The 17,443-nt window shown below is 44.9% G+C and overlaps 1 protein-coding gene across 3 annotated transcripts in view; it reads right to left on the minus strand.

The window, feature by feature from the left end:
• Positions 1 to 17,443, minus strand: part of arfip1 (ADP-ribosylation factor interacting protein 1 (arfaptin 1)) — a 182,213-nt gene that overhangs the window by 135,039 nt on the left and 29,731 nt on the right. For all 3 annotated transcript variants that reach the window (XM_080192629.1, XM_080192619.1, XM_080192611.1), the window contains exon 2: positions 2,357 to 2,483. The gene's annotated coding sequence lies outside the window, so the exon portion shown is untranslated. The remainder of the gene's footprint in view (positions 1 to 2,356; positions 2,484 to 17,443) is intronic.

Here is a 17,443-nt window from a genome sequence, read left to right on the forward strand (position 1 = left end):
CAGCAAGAATTTCTCTCTCTCATTCCTCAAGCACGCTTTCTATTCCCTCACATCTCATATCCTCTTCCTGATCATCATCTCTGTCCTTATGATTTTCTCCCTTTAATCATGAGCATTCTTTTTTAAGTTCATTCTCTGTAATCATGTGTCCATTTGTCTCTCCAGTCACCAGTCCCATTCAAATCAACAGTGCTCATATCTCTCAGCTTTTTGTCTAATCAACAATCTCTCTGTAATCGCTAATTTAGTTTTAAGTTTGTGCTCCCCATCTCTATCCTCGCTCAATATCTCTTCCCAGTTCTCTCTCCTCATGGCTTCCTCTATTCCCGAGTCTCCCTATTTCTCAGAACTCTCTTCCCTTACCCAACTCCATCTCTCCGTTTCCCAGTCATTGACTCAAAGAAATGGAATGTCAAGGCTAGGGTGAAACAATACCAGTGTAAATAGCATTTTAAATTATGCCAGGGTTATAGAGACTTGGTGTGAAAGACAGCAAGTCTGGAGCAAGAGAGAATGGCAGGCAGCGATTAGTATGCAGGAGATGGGAAGCTAGGCAAGCGCAGCAGAGAGCTGAGCACCTGGTCCGGACAGAAGGGTTGGTGTGATGATACAGCCTTGTTTGATCTCCGTTTTCACTGAAGCAGGGTTTGAGATGGTCCTGTTGGTAAGGATCATGGTGTGCAAGATCTGAAGCAGGTAAGGAAGCCAAAGGCAGCCAAATTAAGGACTTTCCACTCTCGTGACTGATGGCTTTTGCAAGGTCAAAAAAAAGTCATGTACATAAGTTGGTGCTGCTCCACGCATTATTCCTGAATTTTCCGCACAGGGAATATCATATGTTAAGTTATGTCTCAATCAGCAGAATCTGCACTGTGATTCTGGAAGGAACTCTTTGGCCATTAGGAGGATCCTCCTCACAATGATCTTTTGGTAGATAACAAAGATGCTCCTCTGTAATGACCACAATCGCACTTAGCTCCTTCCTTGAAGGTCACAAATACAAAATCCCTGAGATCTCCCAGCATATACTCTTTTCCCAGATAAAGGATTGAAGTTGTGCAATCATGCTAGGAGAGTATAGCCCCATGTTTTGTGGATTTGGGGAGAGGCTAGGGGAGGGGGCTGGTGGTAGAATTCTGTCTGCTCCCAAGGCCTCAGTATTTTTCTGCTCATTTGTTACTTCTCAACTTCATTCACAGTCAGATAGCACTGAGACTGAATCAAGTAGCAGACTTAGGATCGAATGAATTAAGTTCAAAAGAAAAATCACATATAAAACAAATATATACAAAAATGAGATGGTTAAAAAGACAAAATGGTGGGCAAATTTTGGACATCACACTTTGGAAGGATATGAGCGCAGAATGATTTACAAGAATGGTTCCAAAGATAAGGGACTTCAGATACTTGTATCGATTGGAGAAGCTGTAGCTGCATCTTAAAGAGGTCAAGAGGAAATGTGGTTTGTGCTCAAAATTATGAGGGGTTTGGACAGAGTAGATAGAGAGAAGCCATTTCCACTGGCAGAAAGGTCAAGATGACGTGGAGATGCCAGTGTTGGACTGGGGTAAACACAGTAAGAAGTCTCACAACACCAGTTTAAAGTCCAACCAGTTTATTTGATAGTAAACCCACAAGCTTTCAGAAACGCGGTTCCTTCGTCAGGTGTGTGGAAAGTTCTGGAAAGGTCGAGAACCAGAGGATACCGGCCTCTGGTGAATTGGCAAAAGGGCCAAAGAAGACAACAGGAAAAACATTTTATTTTTCAACGCAGCGAGTGGTTAGGATTTGGAATGCATTGTGTGAACGTGGCAACGGCAGATTCAGCTGTCATTTTCTGAAAAAAATTAGATAATTATCTGAAGAGGAAAGCTTTGAGGAGTGATGGGGAAAATGTGGGGAAGTAGGATTAGCTGAATTGTTCTTACAGGGAGCCAGCACAGATATGGTAATCTGAATAGTGTCTGAATCTACAATATCTGATTGACTTCAATACCCAGAACCTGGTAGAGAACTCACAATTACAAGGTGGGTTGCAGACTCTCATTAAAAAAAGAGCCAACATACTTCTCATAGTCTTCCTATGTTATATTAATGTTGGCATAAAAAGTGTTGTGCAAAATTCTTGATAACAGGAGGCAAGGTTTGTGAAAAAGAAATGTGGGCCATATGCTAGACCTTTATAAATAGATGTACTTGGAGTATCATGGAACATCATTGATTTCATATACCAACATAATGCTGGAATTTATATTAGCTACGTACAAAGGCAATATGTTGCCACTTCTAATTAGCAGCCAGAAATGTTAAAGTTCTTTCACTCAATCGTTACTGTTATTCATCTTTCATAACTCACAATTTGAACTCCTGTGACTGAAGATGCTCGTTTCTTCTGCTCACCAGACCTGAACTAGATCTTGGGTCAGTTTCTCGGGCTTCACTCACATTCCTGCAGTTCGAGATCTGCACCAGCTGCTTCACTTCTGAGAGGAGATAAAGGGAGAAAGAAAGATCCAAAATAAGATTCAAGTTGCACAGACGACAAAAGAACCAAAGAAAGTGATCAAGATTAATTTAATTGTTTTGTAGAGGAAAGCAATCTGAATCTAAAACAAAAGGAACAAATCCAAATAGATAACTTCCCAAAAACAATGGAATATTCCAAACAACCACAAGATGGTGCTGTTTGCCACTTTTAATTCAGTGATCGTGGAATCATAGAATCCCTACAGTGCAGGAGGCCATTCGGTCCATCAAGTTTGCACCAACAACAATCCCAGGCCCTATCCTGGCAACCCCATTATTTATTCTGCTAATTCCCCTGATACAGTAAGAAGTCTGACAACACCAGGTTTAAGTCCAACCGATTTATTTGAATAGTAAACTCACATGCTTTCGAGGTTAAACTCTTCGTTAGGTGAATGGAGAGTTCCCCCTGACACCAAGGGGAAATTTAATCAACCTAATACGCACATCTTTGGACCGTGGGTAGAAACCAGAGCACCCAGAGGAAATCCTTGCAGACACATGGAGAATGTGCAAACTCCACACAGACAGTCACCCAAGGCCGGAATCGAATCCGGGTCCCTGGCGTTGTGAGGCAGCAATGCTAACCAATATGCCGCCCAATTCTGAAAACAATACAACTCTCATTTAGAAGTATACATTACCATACGGTCTTAAACAGCATATTATGATGCTCCATTAATCCTCCCAAGTCTTGAACCAACATCAAAAAAGTTAAGTAGTTGAAACAACTAAAACCCGATGGTTTTGAATTTTTTTTTGCAGTTAAGAAACTGTGAGTTATTAAGTGTGAACCTATCAACCAATTATATTGTTGTATTATCAAACTGGCACCGCTATGACACCTAACTGGACATGGGTCACCTTAAAAACTACTTTGATGGTTGCAGAGTCAGTGGTCCTAGAATCAGCCAGTGAGGAATTCCACTATGTATTTTCCTCCTGTCCCAAAGACACTACATGTCACTCATCCAACTTCATCTCCATAATCCCTTCACAGGCTTCAACTTTACTGGCCAGTCCAACATTCTTTATCAAGTGGCTTTTGGAAATCCATTCATACAACATAAACCTGATTACCCTCATTAATCTAGAAACATTGGAAATAGGGGCAGGACTCGGCCATTTAATCCCTCGCGCCTGCTCCCCCATTCAGCTAGATGACGGATGATCATCTTAAATGCCATTTTCCCCACACTATCCCCATATCCCTTGGTATCATTAATATGTAGAAATCTATCGATCGCTGTCTGGAACGTATTCAATAACTAAGCCTCCGCAGCCCTCTGGATAGGGAAATCCAAACATTCATCATCCCCTGACAGAAGAGAATTCTTCTCATCTCAGTCCTACTCTGAGACTATGTCCTCAGTCCTAGAACTCCCAGCCAGGGAAACTCCTTCCTGCATCGACCCTGTTGCACCCTGTAAGGATTTTTTTTCAAAAATATACTTTATTCATAAAAATCTCAAGTAATCTATTACAATGTACAGGGCTTCGAGTAGCAAAACAATGCGGAATGAAAACATTTTTGCAGATCTGTCCAAAACTACAGTGACTACATTTCAGTACTTAACATTTCAGTACTTAAAAAAACTATGTCCATGTCTCAATATTTACATATTTGTACTAATTACAATGATTACATTTCAATACTTAAAAAACTATATACACGCCTCAAAAGATTACTGTGTGCCGTTAGTGCTCAGATTGGCACACAGTTACGCAGGTCGAGGGTATTCTGTAGTTCCTGGGCCCTCGGTCTGCCTCCGTTAAAAGGCCTTACAGTGTGGCCTTTCCCCATTGTGCCTTTGCGGCGGCTGCCCCAAGCTTCAGCCCGTCCCTCAGCACGTAGTCCTGGACCTTGGAATGTGCCAGTCTGCAACACTCGGTCGAGGACAGTTCTTTCAGCTGGAAGATCAGCAAGTTTCGGGCGGACCAAAGTGCGTCCTTCACCGAGTTGATGACCTTCCAGCAGCAGTTGATATTTGTCTCGGTGTGCGTTCCCGGAAACAGCCCGTAGAGCACAGAGTCCTGCGTCACCGAGCTGCTCGGGACGAACCTCGACAAATACCACTGCATCTCGCTCCAGACCTTCTTTGCAAAGGCACATTCCAGAAGGAGGTGTGCGACCGTCTCGTCAGCCCCGCAGCCGCTTCGAGGGCAGCGTGCGGTGATGTTGAGACCTTGAACGTGCATAAAGGATCTGACGGGGAGTGCCCTTCTCACCACCAGCCAAGCCAGATCTTGGTGCTTGTTTGTCAGTTCTGGTGATGAGGCGTTCTGCCAGATGACACTGACAGTCTGCTCAGGGAACCATCCGACAGGATCCGCCGTCTCCTTTTCTCTCAGGGCCCCAAGGACGTTACGCGCTGACCACTGCTTAATCGCCTTGTGGTCAAAGGTGTGTTTGCGGAAAAATTTCTCCACGAAGGACAGGTGCTGCGGTACGGTCCAACTACTCGGAGCGTTCCGCGGCAGTGTGGCCAGACCCATCCTTCGCAACACTCGGGACAGGTAGAACCTCAAAAAGTAGTGGCACTTGCTGTTGGTGTACCGAGGATCTACGCACAGCTTGATGCAGCCGCTCACAAAGGTAGCCATCAGGATGAGGGCGGCGTTGGGAACGTTTTTCCCTCCGTTCTCTGGAGATTTGTGCATCGCCTCCCTCCGGACGCGATCCATCTTTGATCTCCAGATAAACTTGAAGATGGCCTGCGTCACTGCTACAGCGCAGGATTTGGGGATAGGCCACACCTGCGCCACGTACAACAACACGGACAGCAACTCGCACCGGATCACCAGGTTTTTCCCTGTTATGGAGAGCGAGCGTTGCTCCCACAAGCCCAGTTTCTGCCTGGCTTTCGCGATGCGCTCCTCCCAGTTTTTGATGCATGCCCCTGCCGCTCCGAACCATATCCCCAGCACCTTCAGGTAATCTGCCCTGACGGTGAAGGGGACAAAGGATTTGTCGGCCCAGTTCCCAAAGAACATGGCCTCGCTCTTTCCCTGGTTGACTTTGGCTCCCGAGGCCAGTTCGAACTGCTCACAGACCTGGAGGAGCCTGCGGACAGACGGGGGGTCCGAGCAGAAGACAGCCACGTCATCCATGTACAGGGAGGCTTTGACCTGCGTGCCTCTGCTGCCTGGGATTGTCACCCCTTTGATGCCTGGGTCACTTCTGAGGGCCTGGGCAAAGGGTTCAATGCAACACACAAAAAGGACGGAGGAGAGAGGGCAGCCCTGTCTGACTCCAGACCTGATTTGGAAGCTATCTGTTTCCCACCCGTTGACTGAGACTGCGCTACTGATGTCTGTGTAGAGCAGCCGGATCCAGTTGCGGATTCCCTCCCCAAAACCCATTTTGGAGAGCACATCCATCATGTAGTTGTGCGATATTCTGTCAAACGCCTTCTCCTGGTCGAGGCTGATGAGGCACGTGTCCACCTGCCTGTCCTGCACGTAGGCGATCGTATCCCTGAGTAGCGCCAGGCTGTCAGAGATCTTCCTGCCGGGTACAGCACAGGTTTGATCAGGATGGATTACTGACCCCAGAGCAGACTTGACCCGGTTGGCGATGACCTTGGCCAGAATTTTGTAATCCACGTTCAATAGTGAAATGGGTCGCCAATTCTGAATTTCTTCCCTCTCCCCCTTCTGCTTGTAGATGAGGGTAATGATGCCTTTCCTCATGGATTCTGACATCCTGCCTTCCAGAAGCATACTCTCGTATATTTCCAGGAGGTCCGGGCCCGTCAAGTCCCACAACGCCGAGTAAAACTCCGCCGGTAAGCCGTCGCTTCCGGGAGTTTTACCCTTCTGAAAGGACTTGACGGCCTTGGTCAGCTCTTCCAGAGATACCGGTCTCTCCAGGCTGTCCCGCTCACCGTCGTCTAAGACCTGCGTGATAGACGACAGGAAAGACTGGGAGGCCGTGCTGTCTGTCGGCTTCAGGTCATACAGTCCGGCATAGAAGGATTTGCAGATCCTCAGTATGTCAGACTGCGATGACCCTACTGAGCCGTCCTCTTCCTTCAGGCTGCTGATCACAGAGGTTTCTCTGTGCACCTTCTGGAAGAAGAAGCGCGAGCACTTTTCGTCCTGCTCCACTGAGCGGACCCTGGACCGGAAGATGACCTTGGCGGCCTCCGAGGCAAAGAACGAGGCTTGCTGGCTCTTCACCTCCTGGAGCTCCTCCCTGACATCAACCCCCATCGACTGCAGTTGGAGTAGCTCCTGCATGCTTTTCTGGAGTCGGGACATGTCCCCCCGTCTCTCCTTGGCCTTCTGAACCCCTTTGCGAATGAAGAACCTTTTGATGTTGCCTTTGATGGTTTCCCACCAGAGCGATGGAGACTCAAAGAAGGGTTTGACGGTCCTCCAACCGTGGTAAACCCTCCTGAGTTCCTCGAGGTTCTCTGGGGTCAACAGTTCTACATTCAGCTTCCAGGACCCCCTGCCCACTCTCTGGTTTGCCTCCAGCTGACAGTCGGCCAGCAGGAGGCAGTGGTCAGAAAAGAACACCGGCCTGACGTCGGTGGGCCTGACCGTGAGCGCGCGGGACACAAACATAAAGTCGATCCTAGAGCGAACCGACCCGTCGGGCCGCGACCACGTGTACCTGCGCTGCCCTCCGTCTGCTGGGTTGCTGAAGACGTCGAGCAGCTTGGCATCTTTGACCGTCTCCAGCAGGGCTCTGGACGTAGCGTCCAGTTTGTTTTCAGCCCTGCTGGATCGGTCGGCCTTGTCTAGGATACAGTTGAAATCCCCACCCAGAATGACCGACCTGGAGGTGGTGAGCAGCTGTGGCAGCTGCTCAAAAACCGCCAGCCGTTCGGTTCTGGCGGCAGGGGCATACACATTAATCAGCCTGAGAGGGCAGTTTTTGTACGTGACGTCTGCTACGAGAAGGCGTCCCCCCACCACCTCCCTAACTTCGGAGATGGTAAAGCCACCTCCCCGCAGCAGGATGCCGAGGCCCGAGGAACGGCAGTCGTTCCCACCTGACCAGATGGACGGTCCGTGGGACCACACACTCGACCAACCCTGTAAGGATTTTGTATGCTTCAATGAGATCACCTCTCAGGGCCATTCCCCTTGATCTCTCATCGTAGGATACTCCCACCATCCCTGAGATCATTTTGATGAACCTTTGTTGCACTGCCTCGATGGAAAGTAAATCCTTCCTTAGGTAAGGAGAGCAAAACTACATAGTACTCCAGGAGTGGTTTCACCAAGATGCTATACAATTGCAACAAGATTTTGTCACTCCTGTACTCAAGTCCTCTTTCAATAAATGCCAACACACCATTTGCCTTTCCTAATAGCTTGCTGCACCTGCATGTCAGTTTTCAGTAACTTCAGTAACAGGAGGACCAAGTCTCTTCAGACATCAACACTGCCAATCACTCACCATTTAAGAAATACACTCCATTTTCTTAGTTCCCTCAAAAATCTTAAACACCATTTGCCTTTAACAAATCCATGCTGGCTTGCCTTAATTTATCCACACTTTCCAAGTGGCTTCAATTTTGTCTCAAAAATTTGTTTCTAAAAATATTTCCACCATTCAAGTTGAACTTAAGGCCTCTAGTTGTTGGATTTATCCTGGTCCTCTTTATTAAACAAGCATAGAACATTTGCAATCTCCAGCCTTCTGGCTGTCACCATTTCTATACACAAGGAGGATTGGAAGATGCTGGTCATTTCTTCTGCAATTTCCACCCTTATATCCTTTAGCATCTGCGGAAACATTGATCTGGACCTGGTGACTTTCAACTTAAGTACAGTCAGCCTTACCAATACCCCGTCATTAACAACTTTTAACACAAGCAGTGCAGTGATTATCTCATTTTTCATAATGAGCTTGGCAGCATCTTCGTCCTTGGTAAAGACAGATGCAAAGTATTCATTTCAAACCTCAGCTTCACTCTCTTCATTCATTCAGAGATCCTATTCTTGGTCCCACATTAAACACACTCCTCCTCTCACTATTCTTTTTCAATTCATTTGTCCAAAGATCATTCTTGTCTATTCCACATGAAGTACTTACAATTTTACCCAGACAGATAAATTAGATTACTTCATCCAACTTTGTGTCCTTCATCTTTATGGAGTTGTAAATGAGGATGTAAAGATCGGAATTGGGAAGATCAGAGCAGCGTTCATCAATCTCAAGAGAGATCACCAAGGCCCTAAAGCTAAAGATCTTCAACTCCAGCGTAAAGTCTGTTCTCCTTTGATTTCATATTGTCACATATATTGGTATACAGTGAAAAGTATTAGTTCTTGTGTACTGTACAAACAAAGCATACCATATATAGGGAAGGAAAGGAGAGAGTGCAGAATGTAGTGGCACAGTCATAGATAGGGTATAGAGAAAGATCAATTTAATGTAAGGTAAGTCCATTCAAAAGTCTAATGGCAGCAGGGAAGAAGCTGTTTCCCTCAACGTGGAATGCCATAAGCACAGATAAAGGTCATGGGTGGAGGGGGGACTGGAAATGTTAAAATGGCGGCACGGGCTTGTTGGGCCGAAGAGCCTGTTTCCCGGGCTGTTTTTGTTTTGTTCTTTGAATCAGGTGGTACGCGTCCTCAGACTTTTGTATCTATTTTCTGACGGAAGAAGGTGGAAGAGAGTATGTCTGGGGTGCATGGGATCCTTGATTATGCTGACAGCTTTTCTGTCACAGCAGGAAGCGCAGACAGAGTCAATGGATGGAAGGCTGGTTTGCGTGATGGACTGGGTTTTGTTCACAACCCTTTGTAGTTTCTTACGATCTTGGACAAGAGCAGGAGCCATACCAAGCTGTGAAACAACCAGAAAAGATGCTTTCAATGGTGCATCTGTAAACGTTGGAGAGAGTTGAAGTAGACATGCCAAATTTCCTTAGTCTTCTGAGAAAGTAGAGGTGTTGGTGGGCTTTCTTAACTTCTTTTTGAAAATTCCATCTGGTTCACTAGTGTCCTTTAGGGAAGGAAACCTTACCTGGTGCCTTACCTGGTCTGGCCTCCATGTGACTCTTAACTGCCCTCTGAAATGGCCATTCAAGCCATTCAGTTCAAGGACAGTTAGGAACAGGCAAAAATTGCTGGCCTTGACAGTGGCATCCACATGCCCTCCCATGAAATAAGGGACAAAAATGTTAAAAAGTGTGAAATAAATATAAGTTGTTGAAAGCATTGGTTCAGCCACAGTTAAGAGTCACTGTGTGAAGTCAGGTGCCTCATTATGGGAAGGGCATTAAAGTCATAGGAAGTGTATAGAGTAGATTCTTCAAGCTGATACTGGAGTTAAAACATTAGCTACTGGGAGAGTTTTGAAATATACTGACCATTACTACCAGAGCACAGATGGCCAAAAGAAAATTTAACACATTTTTCTTAAATTAGGAGAGTTTTTGATCTGGCAAATAGGGAAAGACAAATTCCTTTGGCTGGAGAGCCAGTGATGAGGGATCACAACTTAAAAATCAGTGAATTTTCAGAATGCTTTGTCACAGAAAATAATTGTGGTAGAGACTGTTGTCTGTGGTACAATATAACACATATACAACTGAAGCAGAAGGCGATATAAGTTGTAAGGAAAGGGTAGCATGGTGGCACAGTGCTTAGCATTGCTGCCTCATTGCCAGGGGACTCAGGTTCAACTTTAGCCTCAGGTAACTGTATGGATTTTGCACGTTGTATCCCTATCTGTGTGGGTTTCCTCCAGGAGCTCCAGTTTCCTCCCACGTGCCGAAGATATGCAGGTTAGGTGGATTGGCCATGATAAATAACTCCTTAGTGTCCCAAGATATGCAAGCTAGATGAATTAGCTGTAGTAAAGGCGCAGGGATACAGGGGTAGGGCAGAGGGTGGGCCTGGGTAATATGCTCTTTCGGATAGTCGGCGCATACTTCATGGGCCAAATGGCCTCCTTCTGCAATGTAGGGAATCTATGGAGACAGTAATGCAGTTATACTAATGAATTGTTCAAGTAAAGAGTAAGCTCAATGGAACATTTGTTCTGTCAACCACGTAACAGGAAAATGTTGACGAAGTAATTGCCATTTTCTTTTACACATAGTAGTTTACATCTCAAATGCTGTTAAAAATGCATTACTCAAAAACCATGACAGCAGGAAACAGAATCAATATTCTGGAACTCCCTCCCCAACAGCACCGTGGGTGTAGCTGAACTGATGAACCGCAGAAGTTATGGAGTTACTTCACAAGGGCAATTAAAGATGTTCAATAAATGCCGGCCCAGCCAGTAACACCCACATCCCAATGAACAAAAAAGGTGTGGTGTGGGAGATGGAAGTGCATGGATACAACACATGCTGCACTTTGAGCTTGTTTTGTTGAGAAAGTAACAGTGAGGCTAGGTTATCTGTGCTTGCTGTCAGATAGCATTACAAAAATGACATTGTAAGTTATTTTAGTTACGGCCCATTAACAACATAAAAAGCTAAGCCAAGTCATTCCAGTTCAAGTCCTCTTTTAATTGCAAGGCCAGCTCCATTATAACTGATCAACCTCTCTGACACAATATTAAATGAGGATTTAACAACAAAAATAAATTATTCTGACAGCAGCTTTGATGTAATAAATCGGGACACATGGTAGCACAGTGGTCAGCACTGCTGCCTCATAGTGCTAGGGACCCGGGTTTAATTCCCAGCTTGGGTCACTCTCTATGAGGAGTTTGCACATTCTTCCCGTGTCTGTGTGGGTTTCCTCCGGGTGCTCCAGTTTCCTCCCACAGTCCAACAATGTGTGGGTTAGATTAATTGGCCATGCAAAATTGCCCCTTAGTTTCAGGGGGATGTTAGAGGGATTAGTAGGGTAAATATGTGAGGTTATGGGAATGAGCCTGGGTGGGATTGTTGTCGGTGCAGGCTCGATGGGCTGAATGGCCTCTTTCTGCAGTGTAGGTATTCTGTAAAATGCAAAAGGCTGTTCACAGGGGCAGTATAAAACAAAACGTGTTACCAAGTCACACATGAAGTGTTAGGGCAGAGTAATCAAATGTAGATGTGTTAAGGAGTGTCTCAAAAGAAGAAATGAGGTTAAGAAATGGGCAGGGCTCAGAGAGGCTGTTCCAGACTTTAGGGCTGAAGCAGTTGAAGGCACAGTTGCCCAATGATGGAGCAACTAAAATCCAGAATGCTGAAGAAGCCAAAATTGAAGCAGGTATCGCAGAGGTTTGAGAGGTTGGAGGAGATTACAGGTAAAGGAATGGCTGAGGCCATGGAAGGATTTGAAAGCAAGCGTGAGTGCAGTTCTAACAACACTCTTGGAGCTCAACACCATTCTGGACAAGCAGCCCACTTGGTTGCTACCCTTCCACAACCATTTAATCCCTCCACCACCAATGAACAGCAGCATTTTGGGTGTACCTACACCTTAGGGACTGCCGTGGTTCAAGAAGGCAGCTTACCATTACCTTCTGAAGGGCTGGCCCAGCCAATAAAGCCCATATCCCTTAAATTAAATGATAAAAATTAAATTCAATTTAATTCTGGGGTTTACTGGGGGTAAAATTAAGGGGTCCTTGCTGTCACTCTGCATAGGGATTGCTGGGGGAAGGAGTGAAGGCAGGGTGGTTGGCATTGCAGGGGATTGGTTGTGACCAAGAGGGGGTAACTGCCATATTGAGGGGGGGGTGTTCCACATATATTCCACACTTAGAATTTTTTGGGGAGGATTTTGACCCAGATTCCTGTATTTATAAACAGTAGTACCAGTAAGGCGTGCTTTAGGGATCAGAGTGGCAAGCACAACACCAGTGATTACCCTTCTTAGTGAAGGAAAATAGGCATTAGCAAGGCAAGAATGTAGTATTGATGGCCCAACGTTTGGTCCCGTTGTTTGAGGATGCTGAATAGGAAGTGTTTACAGTTGAATCCACTGGGACTTCAGAACAGGATTTTCATGCATCCTACACCCAACCACCCTAAATCATCAGAACATCACTTCCAATATGTCGACTATAGAACATTCAGAAAGAGGAGCAATTGACACATGATGACGTGACATTAAGAACCCTGGAATGACAGCCTGCACATTCATATTCAATCAAAAGTTGCCAAAGTGTGACATGAGAATCCAGAAGTGGGGAAAAGAGCATAATAATATTCCCTCATGAGTACACACCTGTCACCACTAATGCTTGGAAAATGAAACATGGAAGGGCATGGTGCCCCATCTAGACCCCCATCTACAGCCCAACAACATTTAGCGAAGGCGATGTAGGACAAGGAATGAAGGGATTAAGGAACTGGGAGCAAGTTTATGACAGGAAACTGCTTACAAGTTGAGGAAACATCCATGGCTCAGGATATTGTCAATGCTGAGGATCCTGACTTGGGCTCTAATATTGGTTGATGGTATTATCGTGCTTTGTTATTCGAGATGCTTGATTTGCACATTGACTAAGAGTTTAGAGATCATCTCATTGATCAATGAGAAGAAATAATTAGTGAGGGATCAATAAATGCAATTCATCCTCAAGGTGAGGAGTTGTAGTGAAATTATAGTTAGAACCTTGAGTTTATCATCGAATAACACTTAACCTTTTACTTGCACTGATAGTTTGTAATGGATAGTTTGTAATGGTCATAGATGCAGTTATCTTTCTGTATGGCCCCTCAGGGCTAAAGGGGTGCATTATTCATTTATATATGTTCTAAACAAAGATCAAGAGCCTTGGGATGTCCCTGTGAATCAGTTGATTCCTATGGACCTTCCAAAATATTTCACGGCTCACTTGTCTTACTTCTGAGCTTCTGGGGATTCCGTAAACGTCTGTCTAAGTTGTGCATGTTTACTGATGTCTTTTCTTTTACTTCACAGGGATTCAGTCCACCTTGTTGTCCAACAAGGGGCATACACGCGGTGGGTCGTGTGAGGGCTGCTCTTGGATGTTGCTTCAAGAGTTGCCTAGTGCTTCACGTCGTTAGTGTACACTTAAACTGGACCATCTGACAGGCAACATGACAGCTCAATGACTATCATTGTTTGCTGTGCAGATACATGGATTTAGGCCAGTGTCTGCGAGAGTTTGCACATTCTCCCCGTGATTGCGTGGGTTTTCTCCAGGTGCTCCGGTTTCCTCCCACAGCCCAAAAACATGCTCTTAGGCTGACTGGTGTAACAAATTGTCCCTAAATTAGTCTTCCCTCAATCTTCCCCAATAGGCGTAGACAAAGGTCACAGGTAGAGGAGGGCACTCACAACGTTAAAATGGCAGCATGGGCTCATTGGGCCGAAGGGCCTGTTTCCCATGCTGTGTTGTTCTTTGTTCTTTATATGAACCCTCAGAACTAAAGGGGTATGTTATTCATTTTGTATGAACCCTCAGGTCCAAAGGGGCACGTAAGAACCATTTCTTTCTTTTATGGGACATGGGCGAGACTAGTATTCCTTGTCCATCCCTAATTACCCTCTAAAGATAGTGATGAGTCACCTTCATGAATGGCTCCTGTCTCTCTGGTGTAGGTACACCTACAGTATTAGTCAGGTGGGAGTTCCAGGATTTTGACCCAGCGACAGCTAATGAATGGCAATATATTTCCAAGTCAGGATGGCGAGTGACTTGCAGATCATGGTGTTCTGAGCAACTGCTGTCCTTGTTCTTGGAACTGGTAGTCAACGTGGGTTTGGAAGCTGCTGTTGAAGGAAACTTGACAAGTTGCTACAGTGCCTCTTGTAGGTGGTGCACACAGCTGCCACTGTGGTCAGAAATGGAGGGAGTGAATGCTGAAGGTGATAGAACTGGTGTCAGTCAGACAGACTGTTGTCCTGGATGGTGTCAAGTTCTTGAGTGTTGTAGGAGCTACACTCATCCAGGCCAGTGAAGCAGCTTGAATAGGGCTGTGGGTAGATTTGGAGCACATGTCTCAAGAGCTACAGCTGGGATGTTATTTGAGCCCACAGTCTTTTGTGTATCCTATGCATTCAAATGTTGAGGATAGGCACATTTGTGGAGACTCGACCACTGATAGCTGTTTAACTGTCCACCATTACTAGCAAGTATTCCATTATACTCCTGGCTTATGCCTTGTTGATGACGGACAGGCTTTGGGGAGTCAGCTCTGGCCTGCTCTTGCAGCCATGATATTTATAACGGTTAGTCTAATGGAACTTCTGGTCAATGGTAACCCCCATGATACTGATAGTGGGGCATTCAACAATTAAAATGCCACTGAATGTCAAGGGGCGATGCATAGATCCTTTCTTGCTGGAGATGGTCACTGCCGGTACTTGCGTGACATAAATTTTATGTGCCATTTCTCAGCCCAAGCCTGGATCTTGTCGAGGGTTTGATGCATTAGGACATGGACTACTTCAGTATCTGAGGACTCGCAAATGGTGCTAAACATTATGTAGTCATCTGCAAACACCCCCACTTCTGACCTTATGATGGACAGATCAGTAGTAATTATGAAGTTAGTCCACGGTTTAAAAAAGTGTTGCACCTCATTCAACAAGCTGCAATTCTTGAAGGGTTTTTACAGCAAGGCTAAGCATAAAGGAATAAGCTGTCATGAGTTCAGAGGATTTCCAACTAATTGTATTTTGAGGGTAAGCTAGGCTGGGTGGGGGTGGTTTGGCCGGCCCTCAGCAGTACACCCTCTTGGAAGCACATTCTAGATTTCCATGTTCACCTGGATGTGGGTGAATTCCAGACATTGCTGTACCAGAGCAGCAATGATTGAACTGCACTGTCATTCCTATCGCAAAACCCAGGCCTTTATTTTTCTTCTTCACAAGGTGGGGAACAGGAGGTTAGTTGGGTTAGACTGATTTAGTTATAACCATTTGCACTGTTAAAGCCTCAGAACAATTTGTATCTGACTATTTCTCAGCAGATTATCATTAGTTCATATTGGAAGAATGAACCTAAGAGCATGTGACAGGCGATATCTGGATCGGATGTGAATGGGATAGGATGGGTACAAAGCAGTATGGGCACACTGCTGAGCATACATCATGAGATCCACATATGAACAAGAGCAGGGCCTAAAGCCAATAACACATCCAAGACAGTCCTCAAATTTCTAAACATGCTTTGATACTGGTCATGATGTGGAGATGCCAGCGTTGGATGGGGTAAACACAGTAAGAAGTCTCACAACACCAGGTTAAAGTCCAACAGCTTTTGCTACCAAATTAACCTTTTGGACTTTAACGTGGTGTCATGAGACTTCTTACTGTTGATACTGGTCCCCAGGGAAGGGGATGCAAATATATATATATTACCAGCATTTTAAACAGAAGAAACATCAGCACTGTTTGCTGAAAGGCAGCTGAAGCAGTTAGGTTACAAATGCCACTTATTACAATAAGCAGCAGAAGTACAACTTGAACACACAGTCAAAGCAGCTACATTTCAAACTTTAAAACCGTTTCAATAATATGGGGTATTTTAATACTACACAGGCTGCAATTTTACCATCCCGCCCACCACGGGAATCGGGTGACGGGTGGACCATGGAACAGTCCGTTGACCTTGCGCAGGATTTTACCATTTCAAGACAAGCGAGGCTGTAAAATTCCGCCCTATACTAACACTGTGCAGATTTACTGTAAACGCTACACATTATTTCGTAGAACCTGGTTCGACTTGATAAAGAAACTGGTCTCAACTTGTTCTGGAATTCTACAAGCCTTGTAATTAAAGTTACAAACCTATGCTTAATTAAAGGACAAGCCTAATGCACTAAACTGTCCTTGTAATGTTACAAGTGAGCAGGCCTGTCCACAATTTATTCTCTCCTCTCCATTTATGAGGCCAGATTGCTTTATATTCCAGTAATTCATCAGACTATGGTCCTATTTTAAATGCACATTTAAACCAAATATTTGCCTTGAGGTACATCATGACAGAGTGGAATTGTTTGTGGTTAAAAAAACATTGATCTTCAAAGAGTTTTGAAAAGCCAAGCAGCATTTTCCAAAGAGTATCTCCATGGTGGCTGCAGAACTAACACCTACAGAATACAGCATTTCAAAATGACTATTTATTATCTCAATAAGCTCAGATTATTCAACTTATTACACCATAAAAGGCAGATGTTGGCATCCCTCTTCCGCAACTTTTCTTCCCACTCCACTAATTCACCACTGAAAGCTATTCTGGTCACTTACTGGCCTGGATGGAATTTGCATGTATAATAATGGCAAAATGGTCAGTTTTTGGCCAGGATGAAATTTGTATTGTGATGATGGCAAAACTGAGTGTGCGTCATCATTAATGCATAAAACTGACAACAATTTCTGGCACTTGCACTGAAGCAGTTAAATGCACAAATCTGAAAGCTGGTGACAGGGACGCTGCTCATCCACAGGGTGTGCAGTCATTATATTGTCTTAAGTTTTGTTATCTAATCGGTAGAAGAATAATTGGGCAGCTCCAAACTCTGGGGTGCACATCCAGAACATTGCAGCACTGGAGAAGAGATGCCTCAGAGAGGTCAATCTACTTAGCTGCAACAAAGAAACAAAAAGATATAACTTCACATAACAGGGACACAGTGGCTGAGCGGTATTATCACTAGCCTATTAATCCAGGTCACTCAGCTAATTTTCTGGGGACCTGGGTTCAAATACTGCCACTGTAGATGGTGCAATTTGAATACAATAAAAAATATCTGGAATTCAGAATCTACTGAAATCATTGTCCATTGTCAGAAAAATCCATCTGGTTTACAAATGTCCTTTAGGGAAGGAAATCTACCATGCTTGCCTGGTCTGGCCTATGTGTCTCCATAGCCACAGAAATGTGGTTGACTCTCAACTTCCCTCCAAGGGCAACTGGGTATGGGCATTAAATGCTGGTCAGCCAGCAACGCCCATGTCCCACAAATTAATTAAAATATACTATAGCATTCAATGTAGTCTATGGACCACCAATGGGTTGTAGAGGAAC

This window comes from Carcharhinus amblyrhynchos, chromosome 1 (assembly GCF_965287045.1).
Source record: "Carcharhinus amblyrhynchos chromosome 1, sCarAmb.v2.hapA, whole genome shotgun sequence".
Taxonomy (NCBI): Eukaryota; Metazoa; Chordata; class Chondrichthyes; order Carcharhiniformes; family Carcharhinidae; genus Carcharhinus; species Carcharhinus amblyrhynchos.